This window comes from Pteropus alecto, unplaced genomic scaffold (assembly GCF_000325575.1).
Source record: "Pteropus alecto unplaced genomic scaffold, ASM32557v1 scaffold3, whole genome shotgun sequence".
NCBI classification, from domain to species: Eukaryota; Metazoa; Chordata; class Mammalia; order Chiroptera; family Pteropodidae; genus Pteropus; species Pteropus alecto.
Window position 1 is genome coordinate 19,962,480 of NW_006442484.1, and position 6,071 is coordinate 19,968,550.

Genomic DNA, 6,071 nt, shown 5'->3' on the forward strand with positions numbered 1-6,071 from the left:
TTGACTCCTTTATCTCTCTGTAGAGGTTTCTCATTGTTCAATATCTCCCTCTTAAGTTTTTACTTTTTAACATTGCTGGTGATATTTTTGCAAATTGTAAACATTATATAAATCCATGCCTATAATTAGTTAATAGATTATCCTTGAGAATAAAATACTGACTCAACCCAGAGAGAGAAGGGGTAATATTTCCTGATATTATTCTTGTCCATTTATTCTAGCTCCTCTCAGGATATTCTGGACTTCTTGTAACAATCCAAAAGTTGCTTAAATTACTGCTGTATGCTTTCTTACTTCTATATGTTTTGTTTTTTTTTTTCAGATTTTTACAATGTATATTTATTTATTTATTTAGTTAGTTAGTTAGTTAGTTAATTAGTTAGTTAGTTTTATAATGGTGACATTGGTTAATAAAATCCAGTAAGTTTCAGGTGTACAATTAAACAATAAGCCATATATATATACATTGCATTGTGTGTTCACCTCCCATAGCTAGATTTCTCTCTGTTACCACATATTTGACCCTTTTTACTTCATCTACATCCTCCTCCCCTCCACCTTCTGATAAGCTTCTGATAGTCTCTTGTCCATGTTCATGAGTCTCTGTTTGTTTGTCCTGTTTGTTTGTTGCTTTTATCCTACATATAAGTGATATCATGTGGTTTTCAACTTTTTTTGAGTTATTTTGTTTAGCACGATTATATATATATATATGTAGGCCAGATATTTTCATTTTATAAGCTACAGTGTGTGTGTGTATATATATATATTAGCCAGGTGTCTTCATTTTATTAGCTACAGTATAGACCCTAGAGCTGTCTCATTCCTTCCCCTCCTCTCCCGCACCCCACATGGAGTCAGGCCTTCCCAGAAGCCTCTGCTTTTGCTGCCTGGGCCTGCTGGAACTCCTGCTTTTGCTGAGCGAGGGTCTTCCTCTGTTGCTCTGACTGCCACTGGAGGTCCTGGAACTGGAATTCATAATGCTTAATTTCAGCTGTGATATAGTCCAGCCTCTTCCTCACTGTAACCCAAGCCTCCCCTAGCTCCTGTTTGACCAGCACAGGGCCCAGAAGTTTAAAAACTACGTTGGACCCAGCCAGCAGGGCCAGTTCCTCCTTCATGATATTATTTTCTGTTAGTTGTGCTTCAAGCTTCTGCCACCCTGACATGAATTTACTCAAGTCCTTTTGAGGCTGTTGATATTTCTCCACTTTTCTCGGTAGCTTCTTCTAGATCAGCTTAGCCATGGCAGAGATGAAAGCATTCTCTCTTCAGTATTCATAAACTCGGAAGCTGATTATATGCTTTTAACTAGGCTATTTCCTCTTTCTGTATAGTCTCATCTACCCAACTATAACTTTTAATTCTCTATGCAAGGATGTGGAAACACTTAGCTTTCTGTGTTAAGAAGTTCTTTTAGGACTTGTACATTACTGATCATGTTGTATTTTACTTCTCTCAGTGCAGTATATTGAATATATAAACTCAAAGACATACAGCAACACTGTTGCAAACCATGCAGTACTGAATCATGTTTAGCAACACATGACTCCAACCCTCTTGATGTTGTGAGTCATCTGGATTTTCTAGCAGCTTTCTCAGCTTCTGTCTCATTTTCAACACCATAAGAATCAATGACTCACTTACATGGCCTCAAGAAGCTGCAAGAAACTGAACAATGGGAATCTTCTTATCTGTGGTTGCAAACCTTTTTCCTTCTTCGCATGGTCTGTTCCAGCAAGACTACTGCCTTGAGAAATAGTCAGACAAAAAACTGGCAGCATGTCGAGTTCTTCCTAGAACTTCCTCTTCATGTAGTTCAATAGTGACAACAAGGAAGATCTTTGGGTTTCTCCAGCTCATCCAGAATCTAGACCAAAAGTGAGATGCTAGTATGTCTTTCTCGCAGCTCCTTCTAGTTCTTTCTAGCAACTCTTTTGGGAGTCGCTTCCTGGAATATAGCCTGAGATCTAGTCTTTAATTCACAGACAACAAAATAATCCTCAGTTTATATTCTACTACACCTTAAAGACCGTCTTTAAGCCAATTCCACACTTACAACCTTGACTCTCTCTTTAGCCCTGGACCCATTTATTATAATAAATAGTAGGAATCTTCACTTGAACAGTCACCTAATTCCCAAACTCCACTAGATCCACATAGTTTATCAAACCAGAAATCTGGGTATCGACTTCAAATTTTCTTCATCTCTCACCGTCATTCTCTCCAATCAATCACTAACTCTTGTCTTGCAGCTATTAAATATATCTCAATTCCATCTACTTTAGTTTATTTGTATGCCAAACCTCAACTCAAAATTATTTCTCACTTGGATTATTGTAATTATTTACTAAGTGGTCTCTCTGGTGACAATTTTATACTTTTTAAATCTATTCTCCATACTATAGACAGAATAACTTTTCTAAAAAAGCACATTGAATGTCTGCATATGTCTTATTGGAACAATTCTAATGTGACCTTGCTTATCTCTTAACCTTATTTCACTTTCTGCCTCTATATTTACATTCCCTCGGAACCATGGTTTCACCAGCATCTACAGACTTCTAGTTTCCATTTTCTTGACTGCTTCTGTCAGGGTCTTTGCATAAACCATTTATTCTGCTTAGACTATCCCTTCACCTTTTCTCTAACCCAACTTCTCTCCTTCAATAACCAAATCTTACTCATGTTCCTCATGAGCTTTCCCTGAACTACCAAGACAGTTATGTATACCTCTTGAAAGTCTTTATATAACCCTTCACTTTCCTTTGTCACCCATATTGTAAACAGCTGCTTATTGGTCTGTATACTTCTCTAGACATTAAGTTTCATGATGACAAAACTGTGACTTGTTTTTAATTCTATATCAAGAGCTTATTACATAGTAACTGATTAACCTAAGATAAATGAATAAATAAAAGAAAAATTACTGTGTTGATGAAAAATCAAAAACAGATTTGAGAGGTATTAGAGCATCATAAATATTTCAGGAAGAAGCTGTCTTCAAACTGCCCATTCTCCTACTTGATAGAATAAAAGATCATATAAATTGGGTTAACAAACAGATAAACTATTTATTGACTATCGAACGCTATATGGAATTTATAAATATAGTTCAAGCCTTTGTATATCAAAGTGTATTGTTTAACATTATAGTCTTTTTCATTTTAAAGGTCCTATACTTTTTTTGAGGACCAATTTTTTTATGGATTTCTCCATAATTATTTGAATTTTTCAACACGTTAAGCAGAGATATCTGGGTTTAAAGTTAGAGAAGAATTTTTCTAGAATAGAAAAAAAGTATGAAAAGACAATAAAAACATTCACAAAGAAGTGGACTACAGAATTTCTGTAGTGCCATGACTCGATTGAAAAACTTAACGTTAAAAAAAAAAAAACTGTTACTAATATAGTTTTCTGTTTGGCAGTACAATTATTTGAATATCATCAGAATCTGTAAAAGAAAATTAGAAAATACAATGCTGCAGATCCTTCATTTGTTGAGTAATTTTAAAGTAAGAACAACAAAGCACATGATACAAGCTTATTTAAATACTGAATAAGTCTATTAAATATTGCTTAATTTTTAAAAGTTTATTAATAAAGTTAATCCTGGAAACCCATATTAGTGTTTTTGCATTCTCTTTCTGTCAACAAATATGCAAGGATAAAAGGAAGGTATACATTCTCTCTGTTTGCTACACATGAATTTAAATATATATATATATATCTCTCCATATAAAAAACTTTTACTGGTTTAGTTTCAAGGAATTTGCTGCTCACTTATTTACTACTTGAAAAATATTTATAATATATCTTCCTTGGTTTTTATAGACTTAAAATATTTGAAAACAAGCATTCTAGTTTACTTTTCTACTCAGATCTTCCTTGGTTTTCAATTCATTTTCTCTTCTCTGAAAGCATCAGTGCTAAATGAGAGTGGATTTTAAGTTGTTAATAAAACACACATACACAGTTAGAAAAGTGTTTGTCATCTATATACATGATTTACTGACTAAAAATTTAACATTCACTGGTTAACACTCTAAAAGAAAAGAATTCATTTATAGAAAGGCATTCAGAGTTGCTAGCTAGAACTGTATTTTCTTACCATCTCATTTAATGTATTAGGATGAAATGGTAATGAGAATAATAGAAGCGAAAAAATGTAGTTTAGGGTGACAAGATGATTAGTATGCTGTACATCAGGAAGTCTGCTTCAAAAACTGGCTTTCATAATGTTGAGGAAGGAGTATATAATTATAGTCATCTGGGTATCCAAAAATACCAGGCCCATGAAAACAGGCACCTATTACATCTAACTAGGTACCCAAGGAATTAGTAGATAGGAGACAATAGTACTGAGTGTAATCCTTTCTTAACTCTGTTAAAGGATATTTCATTTACTTGAATGCAATAATGAAGATTTAGATAATTCTTTTCCAGAGTCAAAACTAAGTTCTCATGTTTCATATACCTGTAACAGAGGAATATAGTTTAACATGAGAAAATTGGAGGGATGACTGCTTAGAGAGGCTTCAGAGGAAGATAAAAATGGAACCCTAGCAAGCAAAGGGAAAAACATTGACATCAATAGTAAAGACAAAAATAGGAAAACAAACAAACATGAATAATGAATAAGAGAAAAGGTCTTTGCCAGAGGTTAGGGGGTAAGAGTATCTTAGTAAAATATATTTCTTAGTAGAATGTAACTGAAGTCTCAGAATAACTCAAGGAACAAAGCACACAGCCGAAGATGTGATACAAACGATCCTCCATGCACACAATAAATCCTAAAAAGATAATCCAGATGGCCAGATTTTTCATTACCTAGTGGAAATAGCGAATACTGTGCATTTGGATGTGGGTGGCAATTTAAGCACAGACTTCCTGTTAATTAACTTTATTTTCCGATTGTGTTTTGGTCTTATCTGGGAGATATCTGTCACCATCTCTTTTGATTATAGAAGATAGTTTATTTCTCAGAACAATATGATTTGTAAGAAACATCTGAAAGAAGATTCTAAATTTTTTTAGTTTGCTATAGAATATTGGTCATGATTTGGATAAAACTTCATATGAGTTCTCTGCCTACATTTTATCTTCTGGGCGGGAGCCAGAGTTTATGTTACAATGACTTCATACTACACAGGGCATATGTTAATTTCTGCAGTGGTTAAGCTGAATCCTTCACTAGTCTTGAATTGAAATAAGTACTGCACATCCCTCTCTCTGGATAGAGGAGTTGATGGGGATTACAACAGAGATGTCTCCAAAATCACACATAGAGATTTCCTCCTCATAGCATCTCCTCTTTCACCTCACACTTAAACTGGCTGAGAGGTATACCAATTGTAAAACTAGTTTTTGCCATTTCCTTGGAAATTTCTGTAGTTTAGTTGAACATCAAAGTTTAATAAGCATTATCTTGTTTGTGTTAGATAAAATTTCAATAAGAATTCATTATTAAATAGTTTGGGTATAGAATTATTAGATTTGAAATAATAATCCTTGAGAATAATTAATATCTTTTAGTGTATCCATGAAAATTAATAAATTTTGAGAAATTTGAAGCAATTGTTTTTTTTCTTTTTCATCTTGCTTCCAATCTTGCCATTAGGTCATTTCTACATTCCAGGACCAGTGTGATTGTTATTTTTGTGTGTGTGTATTTTTTATCCTATAAGCTTTTAAACTTACTTCTTTTGTAGTTCTTTCAACTATATATTATGTTCCTTAGTATGGGTAAGGTTTTCCTTCATTACTTCAGTTCTGGAAAATTTAATTATAAAATTGTATTCATTATTTTTCGCCCTTACATTTGTTTTTTCTTTTTGCAAAGACTGATAATGAATGTTAAGACTTAAAGATCAATGCTCTAATTTTCTATTTTCTAGCTCCTTATTATTTTTTTCCAACTTGTAGATTATTTCTTCAAACTTATCTTTCTATCTTTTAAGCTTTAAAAGTTTGCTCTCATGTTTTTTTTTTTTTAATTTCAAAATACTTCCTCATTCTCTGAATATTCTTTTCTCTTTTTTAATAGATTTATTTATTTTTTCTCTATGGCT

The 6,071-nt window shown here is 33.2% G+C and overlaps 1 pseudogene; it reads right to left on the minus strand.

The window, feature by feature from the left end:
* Positions 1-857: 857 nt before the first annotated feature.
* Positions 858-1,247, minus strand: LOC102890015 (annotated as a pseudogene).
* Between the last annotated feature and the right edge of the window lie 4,824 nt (positions 1,248-6,071).